This window comes from Somniosus microcephalus, chromosome 4, assembly GCF_052327205.1.
Source record: "Somniosus microcephalus isolate GS21.2 chromosome 4, FLI_Smic_1.0, whole genome shotgun sequence".
NCBI classification, from domain to species: domain Eukaryota; kingdom Metazoa; phylum Chordata; class Chondrichthyes; order Squaliformes; family Somniosidae; genus Somniosus; species Somniosus microcephalus.
In genome coordinates this window covers 204539350-204551452 of record NC_140990.1, presented here as the reverse complement: position 1 = coordinate 204551452, position 12103 = coordinate 204539350, and the positions used below count along the sequence as shown (strand labels likewise).

The 12103-nt window shown below is 47.0% G+C and overlaps 1 pseudogene; it reads right to left on the bottom strand.

Annotated features, from left to right (window-relative positions):
- Positions 1-1106: 1106 nt before the first annotated feature.
- LOC147120158 (gamma-crystallin S-1 pseudogene) lies at positions 1107-3044 on the bottom strand (annotated as a pseudogene).
- Positions 3045-12103: the final 9059 nt, after the last annotated feature.

Below are 12103 nucleotides of genomic sequence, written 5' to 3'. Positions count from 1 at the left end.
TGAAGTCAAAACAAGCTGCCAATTCACTTCTGCCCTATTTGTTATACCGGCCAAGACAAATTTATACCCCGTAAAGTCTACAGCAGTTTCTGCACCCCAACAATGCCCAGCTTCAATGTTGTGTTTGATATGTTTTCGTGTGATGTGTTTCTCAGAGTGTTTAATTAAAATGGATTCACTTTTCCTTGGAGCTGTCTGTGGCAGCAAATTTTGATTAAATACTGCTGATATTTTTGTATTAAATGCGATAGATATTCATTCCAGCTTTCTGCAGTCATTTCTGCTGTTTGATGTGACGTGTGTTAAATGCAAAGGATAAAGCTCTCACTGCTCTCTGCCCTAACGGTGTGCTTAAATGCCAGCCTCTGTTATGTTTTTTTTTACTCTGGATATTTTTGCCTTCCACGTGTTAGACTCAGAAGTGATAAGGAATTGAACTTTTGATTCCCTTTAGAGAAGAGGCTGTCATGATTCATACTGACTTATATTTGCATTTCCATAAAATTGTTTTATCGAATTGTCAATGTCATGGATACAATTTGGGTGGAACTTTCAACTTCGATTCCATGGAAAGGAAAATCAGACGGGGTGTATAATGGGTGGACAATCCGATATCGACCGTTTTACACCCCCGCCAAAGTTGGAAGTTCTGCCCTTTATATATCCCTCTCTAGTTATTCACTTTAATAGCATTAATTTGCTTATGTGTAGAGGCTCCTAAGAATGAAGACCCATCAGCGCACTGGGACTTATGGCTACAGAATACCAACTCCAGTGTCTTCCCATTGCCTTGTGTGGCTGTCTCATGTCCTGGCCTAAACCAGTCTTCCTGGCAACCTATTCCAACTGTCCATCACCCTTTGTGGAAAGAAATACTTTTCTGACATCTGCCCTAAATTTGCCTTTTATCACCCTGAACATGTGTCCGAAGGTAATGTCTCAGATTTTCTTTCTTCATCCCATTCAATATCTTAATAGTATAGACAATTTCCCTGTCAATCTAAAATTAAGTGAATTGAATGAAACAGCAATAAAGTTTATGGAATTATATATATTTATTATGCTGAATGTATTAGAAAAACAAAATCATGTTTTTCATGAGCAATTTAGAAATCCCTCATGCGCCTGAAAGATCCGATAGTTGAGTTGTAGCCGCCCCAGTCACTGAATCGCCTGTATTCGCCGGGTCTCATGAAGTACTGGCGGCCTCTGTAGTTGGGCTGTTCATAGAAGGTCCAGTAACCGTCCATCACATGGCTGGAGTGAATGTCACGGTAGCGGAAACGATCATAGACAGATGGACAGTCATCCATGAATTCCATCATCTGTCCTCCAAAGTCAGGCCTCTCGTAAATTCTCATTCTGTAGTTTCCACCTCGGTACTGTAATAGAAATAAGATCATATTAGTGATGAAAGTATCAATTATACATTTGATATATGTAAAAAAGGAGCTGTTGGTTGGAAGAGAATATCTGAAGGATCATCTCATTAACAATGAGACAATTTAATAACATGAACTAATGGATTAAATTCTCACCTTATTACCAGTAAGCAACTTTTGTGTAATTTTATACAGTAAAAAAGGAAATGTTGGTCACAGTAAATGTGAGGCTGCTGTTATTGGCCCATACAGACAGGAGGCTTCTTAATATCAGTAAATGTCTAGTTTATTTATTCTTCAGATTGACGTTAGATAGTCCCTCTATGTGGGTGACAATACAACTTCCATCAGCAAGTCCTATCCAATAGCTTTTAAGCCGAAACCTATATTCTAAAACTCCAATTCAATAATTTCCTTTTCAGTTCTAAACATTTGTTTAATATGAACAACTCCAGTTGGGAATGTGCAGAACATTTGAATTGATCCACTTACAGAGGCAATGGGTCATTAGAATTGTTATCAAAAGTAGTAAATATATTATTGATGCATTTAAAGGGGAGCTAGATAAATACATGAGGGAGAAAGGAATAGAAGGATATGTTGATAGGGTGAGATGAAGATATCATGTGGTCTGTTTCTGTGCTGTAAATTCAATGTAAATAATTTATCCAATTATACAGATAGATGTTCATAGTCTTTAACTAATAGTGTTTATGGGGTAGGAATTCATCTGGGCCCAAAATTGGGCCTCGGCCCTCATTAATATTTTATGCACAAATTGCCTCCACAGGCAGTTCACACATTGTGAGGGGCATGGGAGTAGGTTTAGAGTGGGCACCGGGGGGGAGGGCAGTGGCAGGGGCCGGGGGGAAGGCAGTGTGATCACAATGACTTTAGAGTCAGGCCACTGCTCCTGCTCCTCCTGGCCCCACAGGAAGATTTTTCTTTTAAACAAATTCTCAAAGCATTACTTTTCCTTGGCAGACACTGCTTAAGCCACAGCAGCCACTTAGGAATCCATTGCAATCAAACTTCTGTGAGGGGACCTAAAGCAGGCGTTAGGCCCCTTATGTTTTAGATGGCCACCAGGGATGCCTGAAAAATTGCTTGACCCAATTTAGAGGTGCAACGAGTTCCAATTTCTACCGCTACATATTTATATACTCTTAAGAACTAAGCTGTATATCTTTACTGTTATTACAAATATAGGTGCGAGAAACCGGATAGCATCCTCAAACTTAAGCACGCAGCAGAGTTGCCATTTCCTAGACCTCAATCTGAGTAGAGTATGTAAAACAACCAAACTGTAACTTAGGTATGGGTAGGTGCGACATGACCCGATGCTGTCATTGAATCCCATCCAGCGCTGGTAGTCAGGATATTCCCCCCTGCTCAGAACATACTGGTATCCCATGTAATTGGGTCTCTCATGCAGCACCCACCAGTCACTCTCAACACGGATGGAGTTACAGCGGCTGAAGTAAGAGTGCAGGTCAGCAGAGTCAGTACTGCACTCGTAGTGCCGACCCTGGAAGTTCCTGTCCTCGTAAAAGATGATCTGTGAAAAGACATAAGATAAGTGAATAAGCTTGAAAATCAAGAGGTATTAATCAAGAACTGTAGCATCATGTACAAAATCAGACTGGTTCTTGCCTTTCCCATTTTGAGCTCACAGTTAGATGAGTAACTGACTGAACAGTGCACCGCTTCCTACAGTGTGGTGTGGTATTTATATGCTGTATGGAATGGCCACTCTGAGCTGTACTTTTGTCATTCAAATGATTTGGTGCAGAACGTCAGCAAAAAAAGAACAAAATACATCACATACATAACAGAAAAACACCTGAGAGATGCTTGATGCATCACTGATTCTTCTCACTTTGCTTTCACTTCATTTTATTTGTTGTGTGAAAACAAAGAGGGAGAGTCCATTGTGCTTTCTATACCCTGACTGTTTAGAAACAGCAATGGTCACAAAATCCATTTCCAAGAACACACTCCAAAAGTATACCCATCTAGCTCTGTTCCCAAATTAGCCTAGAGAGGAGAAACAAAACACGCACAATAATTCCAGTTACAGTATAAGTGTAAATGGGTTTATTGCTCTGATTGAGTCCAATTAAATTAAGGTGTACGTCAACATGATGATGTATGTCAAAGAAGATATAGGTAATGTGCAGGAACACCAACTACTCTTTTTGTACTTTAAGACTCCATCTCTAATTTTATTGTTTATTTTTCATTTTTTTTATATGTGAAGGGAACACTCCCTGTGTTGTTCCCCCAGTCACTGGGGTGTCTGGGTCATGCATCCAACTGTGGTGAAGTGAATGGGAATTCAGGTGGCATGCTGCTGGGTAGCTGTTTATTTCTCACTTAATGAAGCACTAAGGGGCAAGCAAAAGAGGCCAATGGTTGTCTATCTCTTCCCACTTTGTGGTAGAACGTAGCCTCTAATTGGACATCCCTGAAAAGAGTGGAAGATCATGGCTTGGAAATTTTATCCCACATCAGTGTTCAAATATGATCTGTTGTCCTCAGTGTTCTGGCTTAAATATTTAGGGGCCTGTGATATTGGAGTCTAGAGGCAGTCAGATCTAACAATTAACTGTGAGCAGCCGAGGAGGAGCGGACCTAGCTGGGAACCGGAGCAGAGGCCAGTAAATAAAGAGCGCGGTCGGAGATGGGCCTGAACTCATTGTGAGCAGCCGAGGTGGAGCGGTCCTAGCCGGGAACCGGAGCAGAGGCCAGCAAATAAAGAGCGCGGTCGGAGAGGGGCCTGAACTCACTGTGAGCTGCCGAGGTGGAGCGGTCCTAGCCGGGAACCGGAGCAGAGGCCAGCAAATAAAGGGCGTGGTCGGAGAGGGGCCTGAACTCACTGTGAGGAGCCGAGGAGGAGCGGACCGAGCCGGGAACCGGAGCAGAGGCCAGTAAATAAAGAGCACGGTCGGAGAGAGGCCTGAACTCACTGTGAGGAGCCGAGGAGGAGCGGACCGAGCCGGGAACTGGAGCAGACGCCAGTAAATAAAGAGCACGGTCGGAGAGAGGCCTGAACTCACTGTGAGCAGCCGAGGTGGAGCGGTCCTAGCTGGGAACCGGAGAAGAGTCCAGTAAATAAAGAGCGCGGTCGGAAGGGGCCTGAACTCACTGTGAGCAGCCAAGGAGGAGCGGTCCTAGCCGGGAACCGGGGAAGAGTCCAGTAAATAAAGAGCGCGGTCGGAGACGGGCCTGAACTCACTGTGAGCAGCCGAGGAGGAGCGGACCGAGCCGGGAACCGGAGCAGAGGCTAGTAAATAAAGAGCACGGTTGGAGAGGGGCCTGAACTCACTGTGAGCAGCCGAGGAGGAGCGGACCGAGCTGGGAACCGGAGCAGAGGCCAGTAAATAAAGAGCGCAGTCAGAGAGGGGCCTTAACTCATTGTGAGCAGCTGAGGAGGAGCGGACCGAGCCGGGAACCGGAGCAGAGGCCAGTAAATAAAGAGCGCGGTCGGAGAGGGGCCTGAACTCACTGTGAGCAGCCGAGGGGGAGCGGACCGAGCCGGGAACCGGAGCAGAGGCTAGTAAATAAAGAGCACGGTTGGAGAGGGGCCTGAACTCACTGTGAGCAGCCGAGGAGGAGCGGACCGAGCTGGGAACCGGAGCAGAGGCCAGTAAATAAAGAGCGCAGTCAGAGAGGGGCCTTAACTCACTGTGAGCAGCTGAGGAGGAGCGGACCGAGCCGGGAACCGGAGCAGAGGCCAGTAAATAAAGAGCGCGGTCAGAGAGGGGCCTGAACTCACTGTGAGCAGCCGAGGTGGAGCGGATCGAGTCGGGAACCAGAGCAGAGGCCAGTAAATAAAGAGCGCGGTAGGAGCGGGGCCTGAACTCACTGTGAGCAGCCGAGGAGGAGCGGACCGAGCCGGGAACCGGAGCAGAGGCCAGTAAATAAAGAGCACGGTTGGAGAGGGGCCTGAACTCACTGTGAGCAGCCGAGGAGGAGCGGACCGAGCCGGGAAACGGAGCAGAGGCTGGTAAATAAAGAGCGCGGTCGGAGAGGGGCCTGAACTCACTGTGAGCAGCTGAGGAGGAGCGGACCGAGTCGGGAACCGGAGCAGAGGCCAGTAAATAAAGAGCGCGGTAGGAGCGGGGCCTGAACTCACTGTGAGCAGCCGAGGTGGAGCGGACCGAGTCGGGAACCAGAGCAGAGGCCAGTAAATAAAGAGCGCGGTAGGAGTGGGGCCTGAACTCACTGTGAGCAGCCGAGGAGGAGCGGACCGAGCCGGGAACCGGAGCAGAGGCCAGTAAATAAAGAGCGCGGTCGGAGAGGGGCCTGAACTCACTTTGAGCATCCGAGGAGGAGCGGACCGAGCCGGGAAACGGAGCAGAGGCTGGTAAATAAAGAGCACGGTCGGAGAGGGGCCTGAACTCACTGTGAGCAGCTGATGAGGAGCGGACCGAGTCGGGAACCAGAGCAGAGGCCAGTAAATAAAGAGCGCGGTAGGAGCGGGGCCTGAACTCACTGTGAGCAGCCGAGGAGGAGCGGACCGAGCTGGGAACCGGAGCAGAGGCCAGTAAATAAAGAGCGCGGTCGGAGAGGGGCCTGAACTCACTTTGAGCATCCGAGGAGGAGCGGACCGAGCCGGGAAACGGAGCAGAGGCTGGTAAATAAAGAGCGCGGTCGGAGAGGGGCCTGAACTCACTGTGAGCAGCTGAGGAGGAGCGGACCGAGCCGGGAACCGGAGCAGAGGCCAGTAAATAAAGAGCGCGGTCGGAGAGGGGCCTGAACTCACTGTGAGCAGCCGAGGAGGAGCGGACCGAGCCGGGACCCGGAGCAGAGGCTGGTAAATAAAGAGCGCGGTCAGAGAGGGGCCTGAACTCACTGTGAGAGGAGGGAGAGAAGTAAAAAGTAATCAAAGTGTGACGTCACCAGAAAGCAGGTAAGTGATTGGTAGGTGAGTATTTCTCTCTTTCTCGCTTTCTTCCAAACTTAAATTTTGTGGTTTATACTTTCTAAGGTGTCCGTGGTGTAGAGGTGACTACTGGTAAACAAGGGCCCTTCAGTATATCATTTAATTGTAGTGTAATTGGTGGGATTGATTTCATTTAATTTAATTTGAATTAATTAAAGGGCAAGTCATGGCAGGAGAGCTCGGCCCCGTGGCATGCTTCTCCTGTACTATGTGGGAAATCAGGGACACTTCCTGTGTCCCTGACAACCATGTGTGCAGGAAGTGTATCCAGCTGCAGCTACTAACAGACCGCATTGTGGCACTGGAGCTGCGAGTGGATGCATACTGGAGCATTCGCGATGCTGAGGACATCGTGGATAACACGTTTAGGGAGTTGGTCACACCGCAGGTGAAGGCTGCACAGGCAGGAAGAGAATGAGTGACCACCAGGCAGAGTAGTAGGCGCAGGCAGGTAGTGCAGGGGTCCCCTGTGACCATCCCCCTCTCAAACAGATCTACCACTTTGGATATTGGTGAGGGAGATGGCTTATCAGGGGAAGGCAGCAGCAGCCAACTTCCTGGCACGGTGGGTGGTTCTGCTGCACAGGACGGGAGGAAAAAGAATGGGAGAGCTATAGTAATAGGGGATTCTATTGTAAGGGGAATAGATAGGCGTTTCTGCGGCCGCAGACGTGACTCCAGGATGGTATGTTGCCTTCCTGGTGCAAGGGTCAAGGATGTCTCAGAAAGACTGCAGAATATTTTGGAAGGGGAGGGTGAACAGCCAGTTGTCGTGGTGCATACAGGTACCAACGATATAGGTAAAAAACAGGATGAAGTTCTAAAAGCTGAATATAGGGAGTTAGGAGGTAAATTAAAAAATAGGACCTCAAAGGTAGTAATCTCAGGATTGCTACCAGTGCCACGTGCTAGTCAAAGTAGAAATAGAAGGATATTTCAGATGAATACGTGGCTAGAGGAATGGTGCAAGGCGGAGGGATTCAAATTCCTGGGACATTGGAACCAGCTCTGGGGGAGGTGGGACCAGTACAAACCGGACGGTTTGCACCTGGGCAGGACCGGGACCAATGTCCTAGGGGGAGTGTTTGCTAGTGCTCTGGGGGAGGGTTTAAACTAAAATGGCAGGGGGTTGGGAACCTGAGCAAGGAAACAGAGGAAAGGGAAACAAGGATAGAAGCAAAAGACAGGAAGGAGAAAAACAAAGGTGGCAGTCAGAGAAATCAAGGGTTTAAATCAAGCATGACCACAGTAAATAATAATTCTAAAAGGTGAAAGAGTGTTAAAAAAACAAGCCTAAATTTGTGTCTTAATGCGAGGAGCATTCGTAATAAGGTGGATGAATTAGCTGCGCAAATAAAGCTAAACGGATATGATATGATTGGGATTACGGAAACATGGCTCCAGGGTGACCAAGGCTGGGAACTCAACATCCAGGAGTATTCAATATTCAGGAAGGACAGGAAAAAAGGAAAAGGAGGTGGGGTAGCATTGCTGGTTAAAGAGAAGATTAACACAATAGTAAGGAAGGATATTAGCTCTGATGGTGTGGAATCTGTATGGGTAGAGCTGAGCAATACCAAGGGGCAGAAAACATTATTGGGAGTTGTATACAGACCCCCAAACAGTAATGCTGAGGTTGGGGATGGCATTAAATGGGAAATTAGAGACTCGTGCAATAAGGGCACAGCAGTTATCATGGGTGACTTTAATCTACATATAGATTGGGCTAATCAAATAAGTAACAATACTGTGGAGAAGGAATTCCTAGAGTGTGTACGAGATGGTTTCCTGGACCAATATGTCGAGGTACCAACTAAAAATCAGGCCATCTTAGACTTGGTATTAAGTAATGAGAAAAGATTAATTAGCAATCTTGTTGTGCGAGGCCACTTGGGGAGGAGTGATCATTATACGATAGAATTCTTCATTAAGATGGAGAGTAAAGTAGTTGACTCAGAGACTAGGGTCCTGAATTTAAATAAAGGACACTATGATGGTGTGAGGCACGAGTTGGCTAGGATGGATTGGGGAACATTACTTAAAGGGTTGACGGTGGATAGGCAATGGCAAACATTTAAAGATCGCATGGATGAACTACAGAATTTGTTCATCCCTGTTTGGCATAAAACTAAAACTAAAAAGGTGACTCAACTGTAGCTAACAAGGGAAATTAGGGATAGCATAGGAGAGGACATATAAATTGGCCAGAAAAAGCAGCATACCTGAGGATTGGGAGCAATTCACGATTCAGCAAAGGAGGACAAAGGGATTAATTAAGAGGGGGAAAATAAAATATGAGAGTAAGCTTGTAGGGAACATAAAAACTGACTGTAAAAGCTTATATAGATATGTGAAGAGAAAAAGATTGGTGAAGTCAAGCATAGGTTCCTTGCAGTCAGAATCAGGGGAATTTATAATGGGGAACAAAGAAATGGCTGACCAATTAAATACATACTTTGGTTCTGTCTTCAAAAAGGAGGACACAAATAAACTCCCAGAGATGTTGGGGAACATAAGGCCTAATGAGAGGGAGGAACTGAATGAAATCAGTGTTTGTCGGGAAATGGTGTTAGGGAAATTGACGGGATTGAAGGCCGATAAATCCCCAGGGCCTGATAATCTACATCCTAGTGTACTTAAGGAAGTAGCCCTAGAAATAGTTGATGCATTGCTGGTCATCTTCCAAAATTCTATAGACTCGGGCAGAGTTCCCATGTGTTGGAGGGTAGCTAAATTAACCCCACTATTTAAAAAAGGTGGTTGAGAGAAAATGGGGAATTAAAGACCGGTAAGCCTGGCATCGGTAGTGGGGAACATGCTAGAGTCCATTATAAAAGGTGTAATAGCAGAGCACTTGGAAAACAGTGACAGTATCGGACAAAGTCAACATGGATTTACAAAAGCTAAATCGTGCTTGACTAATCCAATGGAATTTTTTGGGGGTGTAATTGATAGAATAGATAAGGGAGAACCAGTGGATGTGGTGTATTTGGACTTTCAGAAGTCTTTCGATAAGGCCCCGCATAAGAGATTAGCGTGCAAAGTTAAAGCGCATGGGATTGAGGGTAAGGTACTGATTTGGATAGAAAACTGGTTGGCAGACAGGAAGCAAAGAGTTGGAGTAAACGGATCTTTTTCCCAGTGGCATGAAGTGACTAATGGGGTACCGCAGGGATCGGTGCTAGGACCCCAGCTATTCACAATATATATTAATGATCTAGACGAGGGAACTAGATGTAATATCTCCAAGTTTGCAGATGGCACAAAGCTGTGTGGGCATGTGTGCTGTGAGGAATATGCAGAGAAACCCCAGTATGAATTGGACAGTTTTGGTGATTGGGCAGATGCATGGCAGATGCAGTATAATGTGGATAAATGTGAGGTTATCCACTTTGGTGACAAAAACAAGAAGGCAGATTATTATCTGAACAGCAATAGATTGGGAGAAGGGGAAGTGCAACGAGACCTGGGTGTCCTTGTGCACCAGTCGCTGAAGGTAAGCATGCAGTTGCAACAGGCGGTTAAGAAGGCAAATGGTATGTTGGCCTTCATAGCGAGAGGATTCGAGTACAGGAGCAAGGATGTCTTGCTGCAGTTGTACAGGGCCTTGGTGAGACCACACCTTGAGTATTGTGTGCAGTTTTGGTCGCCTTATCTGAGGAAGGATGTTCTTGCCATGGAAGGAGTGCAGCGAAGATTCACCAGACTGATACCTGGGATGGCAGGAATGACGTATGAGGAGAGATTGGGTCGATTGGGCTTATATTTGCTGGAGTTCAGAAGAATGAGAGGGGATGTCATTGAAACTTATAAAATTCTAACAGGACTAGACAGACTAGATGCAGGGAGGATGTTCCCAATGGCGGGGGAGTCCAGGACCAGGGGTCTCAATCTAAGGATAAGGGGTAAGCCATTTAGGATTGATATGAGGAGGAATTTCTTCACCCAGAGAGTGGTGAACCTGTGGAATTCTCTACCACAGAAGGCAGTGGAGGCCAATTCATTAAGTATATTCAAGAAGGAGTTGGATATATTTCTTAAGGCTGAAGGGATATGGGGAGAAAGCAGGGACAGGGTACTGAATTTGGATGATCAGCCATGATCTCATCAATGGCGCAGCAGGCTCGAGGGGCCGAATGGCCTACTCCTGCTCCTATCTTCTATGTTTCTATGTTTCTAAAGCAGCCAACTTGATCAGCACTCCATCCACCACCTTAAACATTCACTCCTTCCACCACCGGTGCACCGTGGCTGCAGTGTGTACTGTTGTAATGTAGGAAACGCAGCAGCCAATTTGCACACAGCAAGCTCCCACAAACAGCGATGAGATAATGACCAGATAATCTGTTTTTTAGTGATGTTGGTTGAGCGATAAATATTGGCTAGAACACCGGGGATAAGTCCCCTGCTCTTTGAAATAGTGCGATGGAATTCTTTTACGTCCATCCAAGAGGGCTGGCAGGACCTCGGTTTAACGTCTCATCTGAAAGACGGCACCTCCAACAGTGCAGCACTCCCTCAGCACTGCACTGGGAGGGTCAGCCTAGATTACATGCTCAAGTCTCTGGAGTGGGGCTTAGAACACACAACCTATTGACTCAGAGGCGAGGGTGCTACCCCCTGAGCCACAGCTGACACTAGCAAAATGCTGAATAGCAAGACTTACCTTCTCACCATCAGTGGAACCATTGGTTTACAGTGATTGAATAAGTCAAGCTCCATCTTTATTTATTTGGGATCCTGGGATTTTATCTATCTTTTGGAAACCAGGAGGTCGATTTTCCCGAACCTGTCGGGAAGAAGGCGGGACTTCAACTTCCGGGTTTTTGACCCGCCTACATTGACGTCCGGCCAATCCGCGCGATTTTCCCTTGATTGACCTTGTTATGCCCGCCCAGCGAGCTCAGCAGGCCAATTAAGGGCCACCCGGTAACATGTGACGTCACAGACTGCAATTTCATCTGTCAAGATTTCTTGACAGATGAAGTATCAGTGCTTCACAGCTGTTTGAAGCTGTGAAACACTGACAGTTTGAGTTCTAACATGAGTCCTTCTGCACAGACTCAGTTAGAACTCTTACCGGCACTCAAAGCTGAAGGCTGTCACTTTTCACAGATCGCAGCCGTTCAGCTTTAAGTTCCGGCTGAGTGATGGGCTCCCGACGGCTACAGGAAGAAAGGCTATTAAGGTAAGTACAGGTAAGTAAAAGTTCTTTACACACTTTAGACACACCAAACACACTTACCTTTTCACTCATGCACCCATCCCTCACCTGAGCACCGACATCGCGATCCCTCCAACTCCTTCAACCCGACGGCCCGCCTGCTCAACCTGGTGTGGTTTGGAGCCGTCGGGAATCCCACACAAAACCCCTCAAAATAGGGATTAGGCTAAAAACTGCCTGTTAACTATCTGTTAACAGGCAGTTAATTGGCACTAATCCCTTCCCGCCTGGTTTCGGCGGGTCCCAGTGCGGGGCAGGTACCCGCCGACACTGAAAGTTGCGTGGGGCGGGGTTTTGGGTGGGATGGTGTCGGCACCCCCAAATTCGGGATTTTGCCCCCCCACACACCTGAAACCCCGCCCAATGGCTCGGGGAAAATCGGGGCCCACAATTCCATCCATTTATAATTTGTCCCATTGCTTACTGGTAACAAATTACTTGGAAATCACATTCTACCATTTCACTCCCTCCCCAACAGCACTGCAGGAGCACCTTCACCTCACGGACTGCAGCGGTTCAAGAAGGCGGCTCACCACCACCTTCTCGAGG